The sequence below is a fragment of the Callospermophilus lateralis genome, chromosome 3 (genome assembly GCF_048772815.1).
Source record: "Callospermophilus lateralis isolate mCalLat2 chromosome 3, mCalLat2.hap1, whole genome shotgun sequence".
NCBI classification, from domain to species: Eukaryota; Metazoa; Chordata; class Mammalia; order Rodentia; family Sciuridae; genus Callospermophilus; species Callospermophilus lateralis.
The window spans coordinates 43,646,823-43,670,620 of NC_135307.1; the positions used below are offsets into that span (position 1 = coordinate 43,646,823).

Genomic DNA, 23,798 nt, shown 5'->3' on the forward strand with positions numbered 1-23,798 from the left:
CATTGCATAAAATTACCTTAAAACTATATTGTAAGGTGTATATGAAACAAATGAATTTGGTTTTAGGCTTGGGTGTCATCCACAAATATTACATGTATGTGTAAATATTACAAAATGGGAAAATTATGTACATGCAAATATTACAAAATGGGAAAATATTGGAAATCCAAAACATTCCTGGCCCCAAGGAACACAGCCTATATTATGAAAACTACTTGATACTTATTAACAAAAATAAAGCATCCGCAGTCTTTTCCATTTTTAAATTGCTTTTTATGTGTGTGTGTTTTCCATTTTTGTTCACAAATCTAAATGTTTTGGTAACTTTTTATTTTGATATAGTTTCCATTAGGGTAGTAGTTGCAGGAATAGTAAAGTTTTTGTACAGCTGTTACACATATTTACCAGTTGTTTACGTTTAGTTCCACTTGCTTGAACAGTATATATATTTGTTTGTATGTTTTTGTTTGTTCTGAGCCCTTTTAAGATTAAATTGGAGATACTAGACTCTCTGCCATAAAATTCTTCATCATATCCCCCTAAGACAGAACTGTTCTCTTTAATAGCAGTAGTACAATCATACTTTTCCATAGTGCTGTGTAGTCTTTCAGATTATAATTATAGTCATTACATGATTTTTCCATTTAGCAAATTTATCAAAACTGGTTGGTTAGATTTCCAAGTCTTACTTTTTAATTTATTTATTTTTGTATGGGCCAGTTTGCATAAACGAGTGTTTTTTTAGAATAAATATACAGTTGAATCAAATTACTACATTCAAAATGCCTGAATATTTCAGATTGAAATTTATTATTACTATAGTTCTTAGGAGTGTTAAATTTCTCAACTCTTGAACACCTTGAGGAGGACAATGTGCCAGCTTTATGTTCTAGAATGTTTAGCACAGTTCTTAATTCCCTTTAATTAATGATGTTATTTGAATTGAATGTTAGTATGCCTTGAATTGAATTTGGTCTCCTCATACCTGATTATATTTAAATCACTATTTTAAATAGTGATTTAAACTATATTTCATTGGTTCTAAAATCTAGGGGTTTTTTTCTCATTTTTGAAATCTGGACGTGTCCAACATCGATAGCATATCACAATTTAAATGGTGCAGGTTTTATTTTTATTCTTTTTTAGAGAGAGATAAAATAATAGTGCTGCTAACAATCACTAGCATCTTACATTCACTGAATCTAGTATTTTGTAATTATTTGCTTAGTACCTCTCCTTAATTGGTGTCGGGCTTTTCCTCACTTGCAGTGAAATAGTAACTGGGTTTTAACTCTAGAATTTTAATCAGTGTTCAGTTGATTATACTCAGTCTTAGCTGTTTTGTAGCTTTTTTTTTTCCAGAATTGCCTTACACTTATAACATTGCTTTAAGTAGTAGATTCATGCTTTTTATTTAAGTTTGAACTCTTTTTTAAAAATATTTTTTAGTTGCAGATTGACAACTTTTTTTATTGTATTTATTTATTTTTACGTGGTGCTGAGGATCTAACCCAGTGCCTCACACGTGTCAGGCAAGTGCTCTATTACTGAGTAACAACCCCAACCCCTATGTTTGAACTCTTAACACTAAAATGACAGGCCTCAAAACTTTTAGGTCTTAAAGTAATATTAAATCTGGTGTCATAAACATTTGGTTTCTGGGGCTGGGATATGGCTCAAGTGGTAGCGCGCTCGCCTGGCATGCGTGCGGCCCGGGTTCGATCCTCAGTACCACATACCAACAAAGATGTTGTGTCCGCCGAGAACTAAAAAATAAATATTAAAAAAAAAAAAACATTCTCTCTCTCAAAAAAAAAAAACATTTGGTTTCTGGACCACAGGTCTCAAGAAGATAAACTTAGGTTATAATGCAACATCATAGATAAAAGTTTTATGCCAAAATTATACTTTTGTGCTTTTATTTATCCATAGTGAAATGTCTTAAGACATTTCTTATAAAGGGCCATTTATATGACTATCCATGGCATTTTTCCATTACATTCAGTCATTACAGAATGACTGGAGCACGACTGTACATCTTAGTTTTGCCTAAAAATTGTTTTTGTATTAAAAATTAAATATTAAATCATCAAAGTTGCTTCTTTCTCAAGAATTTGAAAACTTGTATCCCTTAAAGAGGTGCAATATGGTAGCCTGGGACCCTATAAACCTGTGGTTTGGCCAGGGTTAGGAGAATATTATTAGAACAATTGAAAGAAGCATAGTTCGATGGTCACGATGGTCAAGAACACATGGTCTAGAGACAGACTTAAGGGATTTGAATCCAGGTTCAGCTACTTACTAGCTATGTAACTATATAACTTCTGTGTATGTACATCTGGGAAAATGGAAATAATCATACTTACTAGGGTTGCTATGAGAAATAAGTTAATATTTATTTCAAATAGTGCCTGGGACATCGTAAAATTGAATAAAAATTACTTACGTAGACAGGCATGGTGGCATATGCCTGTAATTCCAGCTATTTGGGAAGTTGAGGCAGGATGATTGTAAATTTGAGGCCAGCCTGGCCAACTTAGCAAGATATGTCTCAAGATAAATTTTTAAAAGGCTTATAGAGTTCTTGCCTGGCATGTGTGAAGCCCCGTGTTCAATCCATAGTACTTGCCCCACCCCTAAAAAAATATATTTTTCTGTGATAATGTAATCCAAATGTAAATATTTTATGGGAACATAGGATGGAAAGAGACCACCAGTAGTGGGGGTGGTAGTTTTACAAAACTTGATGAAAACAGTATAAATTATCAGTTACAAATATTTTTGTTGGCTTCTAAAAAGATAAAAGATATTTTAGGTGGGGAAAATCACTTGTACAGAGGCATAAGTATAAGGCAAAGTATAAGGAAGATGTCCTAGTCATGGAATTCTGGAATAACATTACATTTAAAAGGATTTTTTTCTAAACTGAAAAGCTAATTTAGAGCTGAAATTGGTTAAGCAGAGCCTGAGCCATAAGGTCAGCTGTGTTGGAATTCAGGTTATACTAAGGAAAAAGATTTTGTATCAGATAGTCATGTTAAAGGACAGGTATGGACCATTGAGTTATAAAATGATAAGAGTTTTGAGACTACTTGAGAAATGACCAAAGCTAAAAGTTGATTCTTTGAAAAGACTAGAAAAGTAGACAAACCTGGTAAGATGGATGAGAAAAGAGAGAATGCATAAACACTGAGAATAAAAAGGACAAAATTAGAGATAGATCAGATTAGAAAGATAATAGAGTACTGTAATTTTATGCCAGCACAATTGGAAGTTAGGCAAAATAAACTCCTAAAAGAAATACAATTTACCTAAATAAGAAAGCTTTTAATAAAAATATGTGAAATAGCAGTTAAATTTTCCCACTAAGGAAATATCTGGCCCAGATAAAATAAATTTTAAAAATAAAATAAAAATTACAGAAGAGTTTTGAGGAACAGGTCATTCCATTGTTAAAAAATTGTTCCAGAAAACAGAAGACATTTTTCAATTCATTCTCTTAAGTCATCTGTTTATCTTATTTACTTTTTTATTTTAATAGTATTGGGTATTGAATCCAGGAGTTCTCTTCCACTGAGCTGGTACACCCCCTGCCCTTTTCTGTTTTTTGTTTTTGTTTTTTCTTTCTTTCTTTCTTTCTTTTTTTTTTTTATTAAAGACTGGATCTGGCTAAGGTTCTGAGGCTGGCCTCAAATTTGTGATCCTCTTTCCTCAGCCTACAGAGTCTCTGGGATTATGGGTGTGTGCCACCTCACCTGGCTTATCCTTAATTTTATAACCAGACAAGAATGATATAAGGAAAATAGGGACTGGGATTGTAGCTCAGTGGTAGAGCACTTGCCTTGCATGCATGAGGTCCTGGGTTCGATCCTCAGAACCACATAAAAATAAATAAATAAAACTAAAGATACTGTGCCCCTCTACAACTAAAAAAGTACTTTTAAAAAAAGAAAAATACAGGGCTAGAGAGCTGTGGCTCAGTGGTAGAGCACTTGCCTGGCATGTGTGAGGCATGGATTCAATCCTCAGCACCACATAAAAATAAATAAATAGAGATATTGTGTCCATCTACAACTAAAAAGAAAAAATACATGTCTGTCTTATTCATGACTGAAAAAATTTTTAAATAGAAATTTAACCTTATAGTTAGGCTTTATAGATCCTTAATTTATTTTTTTGATTCTTAATTTTTGAAATCCAATAATAGACCATTAGAAATTTGCCAGGTTTTGGATTGGGAAGTGGGAATTACAACTTTGGTTATAGAGTTCAATGGATATGTTGAGTAGGTAGTTAAGAGCTCTCAGGAGAAATCTGAATTAGAAATACATATTTAGGAGACAATGAAATAGAGATGGAAATAGATGAAATCTCTTCGGGAGTGAATATAGAAGATTGCCTAACATAGATCTCTGAGGAACTGCTAGTACTGAATAGCCAAACAACAAATAACTGAGATGATCCTTAATTAAGCAGACTATAAGAATAAATCACTTTGGGTGTGTCTGAGTGGTAGAGCATTTACCTAGCATTTGTGAGGTCATTGGTTTAATCTGTAGCCCCACAAAAAAAGACAACAAAAACTACTAACCCTGACCCTTCTGTAGCTGGTTCCTCAGCTGTAAATTAGGACTTAGAGTACTTTCCTTGGTGTTGTGGTAGGAACTAGAACTAGGTATTTCAAGTGCCTGGCATATCATACTGCTCAAAAATAGTATCAGGCCTGAAGTATCCCAGTGTACTGTATTTCAAAACAATCTTTTGTCCCATTTGCTGAATTAATCTCTGACACATTTCAAAATTAAATACTCCTATAATTTTTAATTGAGCTTATGCACATCTTTGAAGTTTTTCTTTTTCCCTTACCACAGAAAGGATCATTTTCTTTACCTTAATTCTTTAAGATGGGAGCCAAAGTCTAGAAGTTAGGAATCTTTACTCAGATTCCTTGATCTGTAACTTCTGGGTATTAATGGCATCAAGGGAGTCATTAATGGGCTCATCCATTTAGAATCAGAGAAGGGTTTATACTTAGCTATCTTTTTAATCCTCCAAATGGGAACAAAACCTTAAATTAAAATTTAACCTTATAGTTTTATATTTATAAAATTATAGTAAATATTTTATATTTAACCTATAAGACACAAGCAGTGAGAATTTTTTAAAAATCATGACGTATTACCTAAATATATCTCTGTAATTGAAATGGCAATACAATACCTAGTTTCACTATATACTTTTTTTTTTCTTTTTTATACTGGTGATTGAACCCAGGGGCACTTTATCACTGAGCTACATCTCCATCTCTGTATTTTTTGAGACAGGCTCTTGGATCTTACTAAGTTGCTGAGACTGTCCTCAAACTTGTAATCCCCTCTGGCTCAGCCTCCCTGGGTGCTAGCTAGTATTATAGACATGCACCACTGTGCTCAGTTGCTGTACCATACTTTGATTCTCTGGTCTATTACAGTGAAAAAAGAAGTGCTAGCTGGAATCTACTGGATTGTTTTGTTTTAATAACCTAATATTTGAAAAGCCATGTTTTAAGACAATGAAACTGAGAAAATTTGAGTCATTAATAAAATTGCCAGTTTTTAACTCCTGTTCAGTGTTCAGTGAAGGAAGGAAGTATACCTGTGTTCAAGCTGATTTGTTGGTTTTTTTTTTCAGTATCTGCTTCACTGTTGTCAATTTGGTTCAGCAAGAGTAAATGGTAAAATGCTTATTGAATTTTATGGTGCATTTGTGTAAGTCTTGTAATGATATTTTATTTATAACTTCTTTTTAAGTTGCTTTCCTGTCTTCCAGGTCTTAGCTCTTTTCATCCTCTTATTTATATTAACACTTACCAAATATTATTTTGTACTCAAATATACTTTCCAGCCCTTTCTTTTCTCTGCATTTTACTGTGCCCTTCTTATCTAAATGAACTATCAGGCTTACAAGATTGCTACTGCTGAAACCAGGGTTTGAAGCCTTTTGGGGTGGGGGGGGATATGAAAATAGGACTTGAACAGGTATACATTAATGTGTATGTATTTGGTTAAAAGATGTTAATTTGATAATAGCAAATAGCAACTTGCAATGCCATTAATATAGTAGATCCTTTAGAATGTAGTGAATCTTCAGACTTATTTGACTTCTGAATTCTTGAACCTTACAGTCGTTATCAAGTAAAACACTTTTTAAAAAATAAATACCACTAACCAAACAGTGGTAACCACCATTTTAGTTGATTTCTAACTTGGTTCATTCCAGATATAAAGTTAATGAAATATATGAAAACATGTCTGTATTGAACTCTATGAAAATGCATAAGTTGTAGGGAAAACGTAGTTTGGGATTTAGTGTATATCCTTTTTTTTTTTTTTTTACAATTTTTTTTATTGATTGTTCAAATATTACAAATCTCTTGACATATCATATTTCATACATTAGATTCAAGTGGATTATGAACTCCCATTTTTACCCCAAATACAGATTGCAGAATCACATCGGTTACACATCCACATTTTTACATAATGCCCTATTAGTAACTGTTGTATTCTGCTACCTTTCCTATCCTCTACTATCCCCCCTCCCCTCCCCTCCCATCTTATCTCTCTACCCCATCTACTATAATTCATTTCCCTCCTTGTTTATTTTCCCTTTCCCCTCACAACCTCTTATATGTAATTTTGTATAACATTGAGGGTCTCCCTCCATTTCCATGCAATTTCCCTTTTCTCTCCCTTTCCCTCCCACCTCATGTCTCTGTTTAATGTTAATCTTTTCTTCCTGCTCTTTCTCCCTGCTCTGTTCTTAGTTGCTCTCCTTATATCAAAGAAGACATTTGGCATTTGTTTTTTAGGGATTAGCTAGCTTCACTTAGCATAATCTGCTCTAATGCCATCCATTTCCCTGCAAATTCCATGATTTTGTCATTTTTTAGTGCTGTGTAATACTCCATTGTGTATAAATGCCACTTTTTTTTATCCATTCATCTATTGAAGGGCATCTGGATTGGTTCCACAGTCTAGCAATTGTGAATTGTGCTGCTATGAACATCGATGTGGCAGTATCTCTGTAGTACGCTCTTTTAAGGTCTTCAGGGAATAGTCCGAGAAGGGCAATGGCTGGGTCAAATGGTGGTTCCATTCCCAGCTTTCTCAGGAATCTCCATACTGCTTTCCAAATTGGCCGCACCAATTTGCAGTCCCACCAGCAATGTACAAGTGTACCCTTTTCCCCACATCCTCGCCAGCACTTGTTGTTGTTTGACTTCCTAATGGCTGCCAATCTTACTGGAGTGAGATGGTATCTTAGGGTGGTTTTGATTTGCATTTCTCTGACTGCTAGAGATGGTGAGCATTTTTTCATGTACTTGTTGACTGATTGTATGTCCTCCTCTGAGAAGTGTCTGTTCAGGTCCTTGGCCCATGTGTTGATTGGGTTATTTGTTATCTTATTGTCTAATTTTTTGAGTTCTTTGTATATTCTGGATATTAGGGCTCTATCTGAAGTGTGAGGAGTAAATATTTGTTCCCATGATGTAGGCTCCCTATTTACCTCTCTTATTGTTTCTCTAGCTGAGAAAAAACTTTTCAGTTTAAGTAAATCCCATTTGTTGATTCTTGTTATTAACTCTTGGGCTATGGGTGTCCTATTAAGGAATTTGGAGCCCGACCCCACAATATGTAGATCGGAGCCAACTTTTTTTTCTATCAGACGCAGAGTCTCTGATTTGATATCTAGCTCCTTGATCCACTTTGAGTTAACTTTTGTGCATGGTGAGAGGAGGGGATTCAGTTTCATTTTGTTGCATATGGATTTCCAGTTTTCCCAACACCATTTGTTGAAGATGCTATCCTTCCTCCATTGCATGCTTTTAGCTCCTTTATCAAATATAAGATAGTTGTAGCTTTGTGGGTTAGTCTCTGTGTCCTCTATTCTGTACCATTGGTCCACCTGCCTGTTTTGGTACCAGTACCATGCTGTTTTTGTTACTATTGCTCTGTAATATAGTTTGAAATCTGGTATCGCTATACCACCTGATTCATATTTCCTGCTTTAGTGTATATCCTTAACCAGAGATTGACTATCGGTGTTCACATCTGAGATACATCAGGTTTTTGAGGTAAATTTAATTAAGGCTACATATGAATTGGATGTTAAGAGACAGTAGAAAAATATTTACAGGTCTGGTGGGTTAGACTTGCATTTTGTTTTATAAGCAAGAAATACATATTTTAATTTTATTTTTTTTTAGTTGTAGATGGACACTATACCTTTATTTTGTTTATTTCTATGTGGTGCTGAGGATTAAACTTACTGCCTCATATATTCGAGGCAAGCACTCTGCCACTGAGACACAATCCCAGCCCCTGAGCAAGGATTCTTTAACAAAGTCTTGATGCTTGAAAGTTGCAGAATTTTTTAAAAATTATTTTCTGGGAATTTCTTGCTTAGGTTTTATTGGCAGTTGATAAAAATATGTCAGTTATATACATTATTTCCTTTTGGACACAGCATTAAAAAGAGAGGGTCATCTTTGTATAGGAAGTTTTGAGGGGTTGTGGGTTTTTTGTTTGTTTTTTACTTTTAATTTTTTGTAATACTGGGAATTGAAACCATTGCCTTGGATATACTAGGTAAACACTATACCACTGAGCTACATTCCCAACACAATCTTTTTTTTTTTTTTTTTGAGACAGGGTTGTACTTAGTTACCCAGGCTGGCCTCAAACTTGGAGTCCTCCTGCCTCTGCATTCTGAGTAGCACACATCACTATTCCCAGCAGGAAGTATGTTTAGAAGAATGAGAAAGCTAGCAGTTAGCATCTTTTCTAGTCCAAGCCCTTCAATTAGCATCATTGCTGTCTTGAATTGGGTCTGTATCTACTCCTAGTCAATATTTTCTGACCAGAGGAATAGAATTAACTACTGAATTTAATTCTGAGCCTCTTTATCCCAGAGCTCTGGGTGAAGCTAGCTTTACTCTAAATTGGGCGAAATTCTAAAAGATGAAAACCGTGGTGTCCACTATGGACAAAATTTATAAACTGTTTATAGTTCATCTCCCTAACCTAGGGAGATGTTGTTGTGCTGTGATGTTTGTTGTGCTGTGATCAGTTGAAGTCAGTATAAATATATATGGCCTTGTTTTTGTAGAAAACTAATAAAAGAATCTGCTTAATAATTATAAGTTATTTTCACTTAAGGAAATTGTTATTTTAATTAATAAGCATTTTATTGAATACCTGCTGTGCTTGAATATTGTTAGAAGCTGATAGAAGGATAACTTAGTCATTGGCTCTGCTGTCAAGGAATTCAGCCTAGCAAAATTGATTTTTTTGAAATTTAAATATATTTTCCACAAGGTTTATCCAAACTCCTTTTCCTTGTATCTGTTTTATCTGAAAAACATTCACTGAGACTTTTTGTAATAAATATTTCTGTTGCTTTCTTACTAATTGACTAAATTGCTCTATTTCTGATCATTACCTAGATCTATGATGTTTCTGTAAAGCTAAAATTGATTTCTTTAGTAGCATTTCTGGTGCTGGCCTCACTGACTTATGATATATAAATTTAGGGATTTCTACCAGTATTTTAACAGTATATTTAACAGTGTTTGCTATTTCTTTGAATTTGGTCTGTGCTATCCATTTAATCATGGTTTGTTGCTTTTCAAATAGTTAAAATATAATTAGCTGTTTAATTTTAAAAGTGTATTTCGGATTCATGTATTTTAATGAGGATAATTAAGTTACTTATTTCTTCAGTGGATTATTGATTATTAGGAACATAGTTAATGTTTGTCAAAGAAGCATTTAACTCACATAACAGAATATTGTGTTTTATAGTCTTTATAGGTAAATTTATAGGATTGCCAATTTTATAAACTTCAAATTTGGTATACTACAAATTGTTCTACTCAATCCTAGAAGAGTTTTCTTTTTGTTTTGTTTTTGCAGTAGATTCAATTTTATGATTTCCACCTCTATAATGTTTTCCTGTCATCTCACCAATGTTGTCAAGGAGTACTCAAGTAAATAAGGTTTAATCTGTGATTTTTAAAGAAGAGAAAGCCCAGTGGGAAGGAGGATTGCTTTTTTTTTTTTTAATACTGAGGATTGAACCCAGGGGTGCTCAACCGCTGAGCCACATCCCCAGCCCTTTTTTATATTTAGAGATAGGGTCTTGCTGAGTTGCTAAGTGCAAGTGCCTCACTAAGTTGCTGAGGCCAACTTTGAACTCAAGATCCTCCTGTGTTAGCCTCCAGGAGCTGCTGGGATTATAGCCATGATAGCCATGTGCCATAGTGGGTGGTGAGGATTGCTTTTAAAAAATAGTAATTTTTGATGTTTCCAGTCCTTAGAACAAATTATGGGTGTGTAACAAAGGGGTTTTCATGACTATATGTAACTGTTCATATAAGAGGTACACCTTGCATACTTTGTACAAAATAATTGTGAACTTTTGGAAGTTTGTTTTTAGCCTTTGAAAATCCAAGGAAATATTTGAGTATTTTGCCTGGAAAAATGATCATGCACAAAATTTTACTGAAGTTTTAAAGAGTTTCACATACTTCTAAAGACCTGTGGACCCCAGTTTAAGACCTCATTATAAGATGTGTGGGAAAGGAAGATACAATGAAAATTTTCTTCTTTCTTTGCTAATTCTCTGAATTCCAACCATTAAAATAACAAAGAGTACTTAATGATGAGATGGGAAGCAAAGGGAACAATAGTGGTTCTAAGAATGAAATATGAGGTATAATATAAAACTTACTGTTCTTTTGAATATACATGAAAATATAAATTTGGGGAAGCAGGGTAGAAGTCTACCCATTCGCTTGAATTTCTTGAAACTGATATTATTCTATAGTTTAATATTTCTTCTTCCCCACCTAACATAATTGCTTTATATACAATACACAAATTTTTGTGTTTTTTTTCCCTACATTGTAAACATTTTGAGAGCAGTAGAGATCATCATTCATCTTTGTGTACAGTGGTATTTCCCAACCTATAGTCATGCATGGATTTTTTTTCTTCAAGTTTCTCAGACTTACTCAGAAATACATCTGTATCCATTTTCCCAGCTTGAGTTCTTGATCCTTTAAAAAAAAAAAAAAAAGTGTGTGTTTGTGTGTGTATTTTAGTTGTAGATGGACACAATACCTTTATTGTATTTATTTATTTTTAATATGGTGCTGAGGATTGACCCCAGTGCCCCACACATGCTAGGCAAGCGCTCCTCCACTGAGCCACAACCCCAGCCCTTCCTTGGTCCTTAAGAACACAGTGGTTCTTAACCAGCGTCAATATTGCCCTCTAGTGAACTTATGGTCATGTCTGGAGACATTTTGGCTGTCACAACTGGGTTTGGGAGGGTGCTGCTATACATGGTAAGATTCACAGGCCACTTTTCACAACAGAACATCATGTAGCCCAAAATGTCAATAATGCTGAAGTTGAGAAACCTTGGTGTAGGTTCTTTAATTTCATTAAAGAAGTTGAGAAACCTTGGTGTAGGTTCTTTAATTTCATTAAAGAAGTTGAGAAACCTTGGTGTAGGTTCTTTAATTTTATTAAAGAGATTGCTGTGAGTTTTTAGAAGTCAATCATTCATGTCATGTTTGTACTTGTTCAGTAGGAAAAGCATTTTTTTCCTCATCGGTCATAGTTTTTACTTCCCTGTCTTTACCATGACTGAGTAAGAAGTAAGAATGCGCTTTTAGGAAAGTGGTACTATAAAACCAGAGATACATGCTATTGCTATTTATAATACTTGACTTTTTATTCAGCTATAAAATTGTCACAGTTTTAGTTGAGGTTGTCATTACGTTTTATCTGGATTATTACAGTGGTTTTTTAAATTTCCTAACTAAACCTTTTATTTTTAAGTAATTGTAGAGTCACATACCATTGTAAGAAATAATAGAGATCGCGTGTACCATTTTCTTGCTTTCTCACAATGGTATAACAGTTTGGAAAACTAGTACAATATCACAACCAGCATATTGACATTAATACCTTAAGTTCCTCAGTTTCACTTGTACTCCTTTGTGTATGTCCTGCCTTCATCACCATAAATATCCTTTGTGTTATCCTTTTATAACCATAACCTCCTCCTTACCCTTCCCCCACCCCTGACCTAATCTGGCAGCAACTAATCTGTTTTCTATTTCTATAATTTTGTCATTTTTTGCCCCTGCCACCACCCCCAACTCCACCCCGGTACTGGGGATTGAGCCCAAGGGCACTCTACCAGAGCTGCATCCCTAGCCTCCTCCTCCCCTACCCCCCGACCCCACCTTTTTTTTTTTTTTTTTTTTTTTTGATTACAGCGTCTAAGTTTCTCAGGCTGGCTTGGGATTTGAGATTAATTTGCCTCAGTATCCCAAGTAGCTGGAATTATAGGCATGTAGCACCACACCTGGCTTATAATTTTGTCCTTTCAAGAATGCTATATAAATGGGATCATATAGTGTGTAACTTTCTAGACTTGACTTTTTTTCATTCAGTATAATTCCCTTAAGATTCAGTCAAATCATTGCATATATCAACTATTCCTTTTTATTGTTGAATGATATTTCATGGTATAAATATATCAGTTTTTTAACCTGTTGAAGTACATCAAGTTATCTTCAGATTTTAACAATCATGAATAAAGTTGCTATGAACATTTGAGAGTAGGTTTTTATATGAAAATAAGTTTTCATGTCTCTGGGATAAATGCTTAAGAATGCAGTTGCTGGGTCATATGGTAATTTCATATTTAGTCTCATGAGAAACTCTTGTGTTTTCCAGAGTAAGATGTACCATTTTAAATTCCTACTAGCAATGTATAATGTATCTAGTTTCTCCACATCCTCACCAATATTTGTGGTGCAATAACTTTTTAATTGAGTTTCTCTGTTATAGTCAACATTAATTCAAACAGCTCCTTATGTTACTTTGTAAGGGATAGTGATTATACAGTAATACCTGGTCACTTGCTCTACAAAATATATTTGTAACCTCTGTAAACTTCAGACTCTTTACCTAAAGCTGTTGCAGTATAGTTCTTGTCTACCTTTCTGCCTCCATTGTGTGCATTTTTTAAATTCCAGGAATACCCAAATAGATGTAAAATAGAAGCCCTGTCTCAGAGCTGATATGAAGAGTGAGATTGTGTACATAGCCTTAACTTGTGCCTGATGGTGAGCAGTATATAAATGGCAGTTTCTGGTCCTTTTTCTGATATGATAGGTACTAGTTAATAGGCACCCAAACATTTAAGTGAATAAATCACTTACAGAGCCTAGACTTACTCCTTTCTAAATTCCTAAAATGTCCCTAGCTTTATTTCTTATATGAGGTTTACCTTTTTTTTTTTAAATTATTTTTGTGGTGCTAGGGATTGAACCCAGGGCCTTATGCATATGAGGCAAGCACTCTACCTACTGAGCTATATCCCCAGCCCATATTTTAAAGTTTAGGTTTATATTTAAAAAATAATAATAATAAATTTTTAAAAATCTAGGTTTAAGCCTTACCTCTAGTTATTTTGATACTTAACATATCATTTTGATGGGGGCTGAGGTTGTAGTGGTAGAGTACTTGCCTCGCTCATATGAGGCCCTGGGTTTGATCCTCAGCACCACATAAAAATAAACAACAGCAACAAAAAAATACCATTTTATATGTGCTGTTAAATGACTGACTGGTAGTGGGGTGTTTTACTCTTCATAATAGATTGTATATTTCTTGAGTATATTAAATTCTACTGGTTTTTGTATCCTTCACAGTAACCTAGCAGGTTATATTTCTCAGTTTATACACTGTTGAAAGCATCTTTCATTATATCCAAATGAATTTACGTAGAGCTAACTGCTTATTTCTTACCATAACTTTATGGCAAGTAATCATTCTTTTGTATGAATCTCTTTTCAGTTAAGATATGTAAGTTTAGGCATAGCTGTCTAGTGCCTTTTGTAGGAATGAAGCATTAGGGAAATGAAATTGTTTCTGTAAACTGGTAAATAAAGGAACAGCACAGAAATTTTACATGGTAAAGATTCTTCAGGTTCTTTTTTTTAATGGTACCAGGGATTGAACTCAGGAGCACTCGACCACTGAGCCACATCCCCAGCCCTATTTTGTATTTTATGTAGACATAAGGTCTCATAGTTTTTTAGCACCTCACTTTTGCTGAGGCTGGCTTTGAACTTGTGATCCTTCAGCCTCAGCCTCTGAAGCCACTGGGATTACAGAACTGTACTACTGCACCTGGCCTTCAGGTTCTTGTTCACAGTTTTGTTTGCTTCTTGTCAGTGTTTACTAAGTATCTATATTATTTCTTGTTCAAGTACCAAGAAACAGAAAAGTGACCAGATTCTAGATAGTATTTTGATTTATGTTTTGAGCAACTGAGTGGATTTATTAAATAGTAAAATCTAGAGGTGAGAGATCTCAGATGGGGGGGGGAGTTAAGACATCTATTTTGTGTGTTTTATGTTTTAAATATATACCTATTGATATCCAAGTGGAATTAGTCTAAAAAATTAAATGTGTGAAACTGGTACTCAGAGAAAAAGTTATCAGGACATAAAAGAATTTATGCATGATTAGATAAATTCATCCAAGGGGAGATAGAGAAGAAAGGAGAGCTCAGAATTGAATTTGGCTAGAAAAAGGAAGAGTTCTTGGCAGATGAGACTGAAAAGAGAGAAACTAGTAAAGATGAGTACTCTGAAAGCCAAAAGAACAAGTACTTAAGGAAGAAAAATAAGGATGGAGGGAATTTTTTTTTTAATTTCATAGTGTGGAAGTATCTGATCTTCACAATCAGTTTAATGAGATGGTATGAAAAGCCAGATAAAAGTGAATTGAAGAGTAAGATGTGAAAAATGAAGATTTAAATGACATTCAAGTTTTTTTTTTTTTTTTTTTCTGTGAGAAGGAGCAAAAATTGAGGCAGTGATTAGAAGGCAATGTGGTATTGGAGTAGGTTTTAAAGATTAAAGAGTATTTGTATGTTGGGACAAATTGATGCTAAAAGAAAAAAAGTATGAAAAGTAGGAGTAGCCCCAAAGAAATAAAAGAGAAAAAGCACGATTTAGATGATGGAAGGGGCAGTAGATTTTATAATTATACTGTGGTTGTTACAGGTGGGAAAATATGAAACATGGTAGAACTATACGAAAGTTGGTCATGGCGGTAACATAATGAAATGTGGTTTTAGAACATTAGGAAGGGAGAGGTTAGGTAGTTCTTGTGGTTACTTGGGTTTCTTTGATTGCATTGTATGCTGGGATATGTTTAAAATTCCTTGAGTTTAGGACAGAGGGACCAGAGTATATAGTGATGAGAGAAAATTCAAATGGGAAGCTGTTGGAGGGAAGTATGATTTCCCATTTCTTTCCTTTTAGAAAGAGAAGTCAGAATTTGTGGATAATTTTTTAAAATAAATCTATTTTTTTAATATATTAAAACTTAACGCATGCAATCATAAATGGCACCAGTTAAGAGAAATGTAAACATATGTAAAGATGTAAAAAACTTTGTGTGGTGCAAAGGATTGAACCCAGTACTAGGCAAGGGCTCTACCACTGAGCCACTATCCCAGCCCATAATTTTTTAAATCTTATATATTTTTTTCCAGGTTACACAAGTAATCTTTTTCCTTTTAAAAATTTTTTTCCTTTCAAGGAAATTTATGACTTAAAATGGAAATGCTTTGTAACTCCTTCTTTGTTTTTTACATTTTTGTACACAATCAACCCTTGAATAATACAGGTTCAAACTGCACAAAACCACTTAAGGTTTGGAGTTTTTATTTGGAAAGTTGGTGTAGCCTAGAAATACTGAAAACATTTTTTAAAAGTTAAGTAGGTCGGGGCTGGGGTTTTGGCTCAGCAATAGAGTGCTCGCCTAGCATGTGCGAGGCCCTGGGTTCAATCCTCAGCACCACATAAAAAAAAATAAATATAATAAAGTTATTGTCCATCTACAACTAAAAAATAAATATTTTTGAAAAAAAAAGTCAAGTAGGTCATGAATGCATAAAATATATGTAGGTGAGTTACCACTTACTACGGAACGTTTACACAAAGCTATTATAAAAAGCTAAACTATATTAAAACTTAACGCATGCAAGTCATAAATGGCCCCAGTTAAGAGAAATGTAAACATATGTAAAGATGTAATGTGAATTCATAGTAACATTAGATTAACTGTAGTCCATAACTGATTTACTGTAATTCTGTAGGAGATGCCTGTTAGAGTGGACTCCTCTTCAACTGAGCAGTTAACTATCTCTCTGTATTGTGCACCTGCTCCACACTCCAAAAGGCCTAATTTTTCAGCATATGTAGCCAGGTGCAGTGGTGCGTACCTGTAATCCTAGCAGCTGAAGCAGGAAGATCACAGGTCAAAGCAGTTGGGGCATCTTAGCTAGACCCTGATTGAAAATAAAAAATAAAACAGGCTATGGATGTAGCTCAGTGGTAGAGTAACACTGGGTTCCATCCCCATTATCACCAAAAAAAGGCGGGGGGAAATGTTAATTGACTGCTTATGTGATAAGGTTTCTGGTCAACAGTGGGTAGATTTGGGTAAAAGTTATACCCAAATTTCAGTTAGGAGCCAAGAGCAGACTCCAAAGCAGCTAAGCAGCTCTACTGCTCCCTTGGTACCAAGCCTAAGAAGATCTGCAGCTGCCACAGCTGCTACCACCCCCACTTCCAGCACTGCTGACACCAAGCCAGGCACCAAAAGCAGTGGTACAGAGAGGAGACAAAGGGACAACTCACTTTGGCAGGCTGTATTGGTGGGTGGAGCCAGGAAAGTTAATACAGTGAAGATTTATGGAAGAGTGAAATCATTCAATGCAAGAAACTGATAAGGTTTTAATGCCAGAAATAACACCAAGGAAGATATAGTTGTATATCAGACTGCCATAAAGAATAATCCTAGGGAAGTACCTTCCAAGTGTATGAGATGAAGAGACTCGAATTTGATGTTGAAGGAGGAAAGGGTGTGGAGTCACCAGATGTTCTGGTGAAGTTTTAGAGTTCAAGGCAGTAAATATGCAACATACTGTAAACATTACAGATGCTCTCCATGTCCTAGGGGTCCTCAATACAATTACCATCAGAATTACCAGAATAGTGAGAGTGGTGAAAAAGAACAAGTACTTTCAGATAGTAGGCTCAACAATACTTGCCCTAATTCAGGTGGAGGTTCCCACTTTAGCATAAGAAGAAATCCTTTGGGTATTGACCACAGTATTCCACCTCTCCTGTGCAGGGAAATGTGATGGAGCACATCCAACAGAATTCTAGCAGTAAAAAATGAGTAGAAGATTGGAGCTGAAGACCTTTACAGTGGTTGCTTTTTGCTTTTTGACCAGATAGACGATCTGCATTATCTTTGCAGCATGCATAGGGCTTTCATTGTTTTTACCTAAAGATATATCTTTTTGGTTTAAAAAAAAAAAAAAAAAGTTTTTTTAAAGCCTTATTTTTCTCGGTATACCTTTAAAGGTTTTAAAATTGTTTTGTATCTGATTATATCTGAATTTTTTTAAATCTATTTTTAAATTTGTAATACTTATTTACAAATAGAAACTTGTTTTTTTTTTTGAAAAGTCAAACTGCAAGTATCTGTTAATAAAGAGCTTAATTAATTTTTTTAAAAAATTATACTCAATTTTTTTATTAGGGGGATCAGCACCCTTAACCCCTGGCAGTGTTGAAGGGTCAATTGTATTTATATTAATATGAATGACTTATTTTTAGCGAAGTAGTATTGTACTGCTTATACTGTTCTTAAACTTTAATGTGTACCAGTATATATGGCTCTATTAAAATCAGCTGCCTTAATTCAAGCCTTTATTAGCATTATGTTAAACATAATTGAGCTGATGAGAACTAAAGGAGATCATTTATAATTTATTGTTCCATAGTTGTTTATATTTATTTCTAATATAATATTACTACCTAATGGATCAAATTCTGATTAGTTATCCAAGTGAGTCTTTTTGTATAACTCAAAGCTTGTTGCCTTAAAGACAAGTCCAGTGTTGCTTTTTTAAAAAAAAATCATTTTTTCCACCCTATGAATTATTTTTCCTTTTTGAAAAAAAAGTTAAGTAGGTCATGAATGCATAAAATACATATAGATGAGTTATCATTTACTACAGAACGTTTACACAGATCTATTATAAAAAGCTAAACTATATTAAAACTTAACGCATGCAAGTCATAAAATTAACCCATAGTCTCTTTTCTACTGCCAGGTTAACATTTTTAGCTTTCACAGATAAGAGAAAATACTTCACTTTCTGATCTGGCTTATTTCATTTCACATAATGTCCATCCCTTTTTCTGCAAATGACAGAATTTCATTCTTTATTTCTGAATAGTATTCCTTTTTTTTTTTTTTTTTTAACCCATTTATCTGTCGGTGGGCACCTAGGCTGATGTCATGTCATATGTTAGCTACTGTGGATAGTAAACATGGGTGTGCAGGTATCTGTTTGGTATGCTGTTTTCACTTCTTTTGAATATATATCTAGAAATAGGATAGCTGGAATCATGTGAAATAATCTATGTTTTATTTTTATGAGTAACCTTCATACTGTTCTCCATAATGATTGTACTAATTTACATTCCCATCAACAGTGTATAGAGTTCCTTTTTCTTCATATCCTTGCTAGCATTTATTTTTTGTTTTTTGGGTAACGGCTATTTTAACTGGGGTGAAATGGTATCATTGTAGTTTTGATATGTGTTTCCCTGATGGTTGATGATCTTGAGCCATTTTTTCATATGTTTATTGGCTGTTTATATTTCTTCTTTTGAGAAGTATCCAGATAATTTGGTTGTTTTAATTCAATTGTTGAGTTCTTCATGTATTCTGAATTTTAACCCTCTGTGAGATACATAGTTAGTTGGCAAATATTTTCTTCCATTCTGTAAGTTGTTCCTTCACTCTGTTGATTTTTCTCCCTTTGCTATGCTATGCAGAAACCTTTTAGTTTGATGTAATTCCTGTTGCCAATTTTTACTTCTTTTTTTTTCCTTGTACTTTTAGGGTCCTGTGCAGAAAATCGTTGCCACATCAGTATCTTAAAGTGCTTCTTCATTTACTTTCCAGAATGTCCAGGCTTATATTTAGGTCTTTGATCTGTCTTGAGTTGATTTTTGTACAGGGTGAGATATAGGGGTCAGATTTCAATTTCTTGGGCATGTGGAATCATGTGATATATCTATGTTTATAGTTTTATGAATAACCTAGTTTTATTAATTGTGTTAGTTTTCCCACCATATTTAAGAGGCTGTCCAATGTATGTTTTTCCAATGAATGTTTTTGGCACCTTTGTCAAGAATCGGTTGTCTGTAGTTAGTTGTTTGGGTTTATTTCTGATATCACTTCAGTTTCATTTGTCTGTTTTTATGCCAGTACCATGCTATTTTGAAATCAGGTTTTGTGGTCCCTCTAGCTTCTTTCTTTTGCCCAAATTGCTTCAGCTATTCAGGTGAAGTGGTTTTGTGTGAATTTTAGTATTGTTTCTTTTGTTTCTGAAGAATGTCACTGGTATTTTGATGGGGATTGCATTGACTCTGTAAATCCCTTTGGATAGTATGGACATTTGAGTAATATTTATCCTGATCCATGAATACGGGATGTCTTACCAGCTTTTGTGCCTTCTTCAGTTTCTTTTTCATCAGTGTTTGATAATTTTCATTGTAGAGGTCTTTTACTAATTTGGTTAAGTTTATCCCTAGGTGGTATTGTTGTTATTGTTTTGTAGCTATTGTGCATGGGATGACGTTCATGATTTCTTTCTTAGCAAATTTGTTATGGTGTATAGAAAAGCAGCTGATTTGTGTACATTGGTTGTGTATCCTGCTACCTTACTAAATTTATTAGTTCTAATAGTATTTTGGTGGAGTCCTTAGGTTTTTCTATATAGAGAGAATTGTGTCATCTACAAACAGGAATAATTTGATTTTCTTCCTATCTGTATGTCTTATTTCTTTCCCTTTTCTAATTATTCTGGCTAAAACTTTGGGTACTGTGTTGAATAAGAATGGTGAGAATGAACATCTTTTCTTGTACCTGATCTTAGAGGGAAGATTTTCAGCTTTTTCTCATTAGGTATGATTGGCTGTGGGTTGATAATTTGTAGACCATATCATATTGAGTACATTATGTACAATCCTTCTGTACATACTTTGTTCAATTGCCTGTCATTTTTAACTTATTTAAGTCCCTTGGTTTAAATGGCATATGGTTAGTTGGTTTAGTTTTATACCAAGTCTTAGAATTTTATTTATATAGCTGATCTTATTCTGTTTACACTTGTTTTTATAAATATCAGTTTGCTTTTTCCTTGTTTTCAATTTTTTTCTTTGCCATCAGAAAAAAGATAAGAAAAATGAAGGTGCTACTAATTTATGGTTTGCTTAATTTTTTCTTTAAATATTACAAACCTATTTCAGTTTATTATTCTTGCTCAACCTACCAGTGTATTCTGATAACCTGTCATGCACTACTATAATTACATTATCTCTTATATCCCACCCATTCCTCTTTTGGGGTAGGTTGAGAATTTGGTTTTGACCTCTTACAAATAATTTTTATATTTTGTAATGCTGCCTGGAAAATTATTGATTATATATATATATTATTACTTAGAATTAGTTTTGTTTCATTGTCTAGTGTTCATATGGTTTTCATAGCAACATTCTCCAATATAAGTTCTTTTTTATTGATTTCTTCATTGTGTGTTCTTTATGATCTTTCAAGAAGGAGTTTGTGCATGCTATAATTTAAATTTGATTATTGCATATTTGAAAAATTAAAAAAAAAATTTACAGCTGGTGGTTATGCACACCTGAATGACATATATATTGGCTAGGTAAAGAATTCGTGACACATTTTTTTCCCATGAGCATTCCTATAGGTGAATCCTGTGACTTGTACTTTTCCTGAGAACTCTGAGGCTATCTATCCTGTTACTTTTCCCCACTGTTGTTTTTTTCATCTTGTCTGGAACCTTTAATATTCTTTGAGGCTTACTGAATGTAGCACAATATATCTCTTAATTTGATGATTCACTTTTATCTTTCCTAGTATATGTATGGTAAGATTACTCAAACTATAAACCAAGCTCATCATTTTAGAAGAGACCTCAAATATGGGGGGAGGATTTATTCATCTTTGTTCTTTTTAGATATACATGACAGTAGAATGTATTGACATATTATACATACATGGAGTATAACTTCCCATTCTTGTGGTTTTACATGATGTGGAGTTAAACACTGGTCATGTAATCATATTTGAACATCAGAAAGTTATGTTCAATTCATTCTGCTTTCTTTCCTATTCCCATCCCTCCTTTCTTCCCTTCATTCCCCTTTGTCTGAGCCAGTGAACTTCTATTCCACACCCGGCCCCCATTGTGTGTTAACATTTGCATATCAGAGAGAACGTTTGGCCTTTGGTTTTGGGGGGATTGGTTTTTTTCACCTAGCATGATACCTCCCAGTTCTCTCCATTTACCACAAAATGCCATAATTTCATTCTTTATGGCTGAGTAATAGTTCATTGTGAATAGATACCACATTTTCTTTATCCATCCTTCTGTTGAAGGATAACCTAGGTTAGTTGCACAGCTTAGCTGTTGTGAATTGAGCTCTTATAAACATTGATATGACTGCATCACTGAAGTATGCTGATTTGAATACCTTATGGTTCCATTCCAAGTTTTCTGAGGAATCTCCACACTGCTTTCCAGATTAGTTGCATCAGTTTGCAATCCCACCAGCAATGTATGAGTGTACCTTTGTTTTTTTTTTTTTTTTTTTTGGTGTTAGATTTTTTTGAGTTCTTTATACAGCCTAGAGATTAATGCTCTGAGGTACAGGTGGCAAGGATTTTCTCTTCGTGTTCTTGGTTGTTTCTTTTGCTGTGAAGAAGTTTTTTAGTTTGATACAATCCCATTTATTGACTCTTGATTTTATTTCTTGAGCTTTAGGAATCTTGTTGAGGAATTAAGTTCTTAAGCTGACATAATGGAGAATTTGGGCCTGCTTTTTCTTCTAGTAGGTGCAGGGTCTCTGGTCTAATGTGTAGGTCCTTGATTCACTTTGAGTTGAGTTTTGTATAGGATGAGTGATGGGTTCAATTTCATTCTGCTACATATGGATTTCTAGTTTTCTCAGCACCATTTTTGAAGAGGCTATATTTTCTCCAGTGTATCTTTATGGTACTTTTGTCTAGTATTAGATAATTGTATTTATGTGGGTTTATCTCCATGTCTTCTATTCTGTATCTGGTCTTCATGTCTGTTTTGGTGCCAATAGTATGCTGTTTTTGTTACTAGAGTTCTTTAACATAATTTAAGGTTTGGTATTGTGATGCCTCCTACTTCACTTTTCTTGCTAAGGATTGCTTTGGCTATTCTATGTCTCTTATTTTTCCAAATGAATTTCATGACTGCTTTTTCTATTTCTATGAAGAATGTCATTGGGATTTTAATAGGAATTGCATTAAATCTGTTTAGCACTTTTGGTATTATGTCCATTTTGACGATATTTAATTTTGCCTATCCAAGAACATGAAGATCTTTCCATCTTCTAAGGTCTTCTTCAATTTGAGACCTCATGGGTTTTTTAGTACCATTTGTACTATTTCCTTTTATAGACTGTATTCTTGATCTTTGGGATATGTTGATGAGCAAATCAAAATCTCTGCCCATATGTAGAGTTTCTATTGCAGCAGAAATTTCATGCATTATCTTTGTTTCCTTCCTCACACCCCTGAAACAAAGATGATGCATGAATAAATTTTATAATGTTGAGGAGAGAAGAATTAAGATATGAAGGATTGGAAGTACTGGGGAAGACAAGCAGTAGAATTGCAGTTTGTGGTTTTTAATCGGGCGATCAGTGTAGGCCTCATTCAAAAGATAAAAGAAACAGCCATGCAAAAGTCCTAAGGTAGACCATTCTTTAGGTTAAAATAGAAGGACATTTTTGTTGTTGTTGTTCTGTTTGTAAGCCAGTAGTGATATGAGCAATATGAATAGATTTGTGATTTATACTAGAGAAAGTAAGAATTTTTAGATAGTTATACTGAAAAAGAAATCAGGGCTGTTAGTAAAAGTGCTCTTAATAAGCTCTTTGAATTTCTGAAAACTTTTTCTTCCTGTACTTTAGAGATTCTCAATTGGATATGCATAACAGAATCATCTTTGAAGATGCTTGCTATACCCTACTCAAAAAAGACTGAATCAGAATCTCCCCAACATTGATTCCAGACAATTCATCCTTGGGTTTTGAGATGAACATTCCTGGTTAATAATCCATGTTTTTCTAATGGTTAGATAAAGGTTAAATTCTGAAAAAAAAAATTTGTTTTGGGTTTTTACTCTATTGAAAATATTTTACAAATTTCTTCTGAAAACTGTCTTAATATTTAAGTCACAGTGGATTGGACAAATGTGGGGAAAATAGACTAAAATCTTGGTGCAAATATATAGCCTCATTATATAATCAGTAAATTATTCTTAGAAATACAGATTTATACAAAACCCTACTCTGTGTATTTCTAGTTTGTCCCCTATATTGGCATTGAGAAATGATCTTCCCTGTCTTTTACTATCTAATCTTTCTCATCTCTCCCTATCTAGTCTTATGTTATTTTCCAAAGAGAACATTTTCTTCTAGTCAGCTAATTTTTTTCCCTATTCACTTTTTTGCCTCCATTGATCAGGTTGCTGCTCTTAGTAGAACGTAATGTGTCCGGTTTTCC

At 34.0% G+C, this 23,798-nt stretch overlaps 1 protein-coding gene across 3 annotated transcripts in view; it reads left to right on the plus strand.

The window, feature by feature from the left end:
* Positions 1–23,798, plus strand: part of Arhgap5 (Rho GTPase activating protein 5) — a 77,963-nt gene that overhangs the window by 18,750 nt on the left and 35,415 nt on the right. The window lies entirely within an intron of this gene.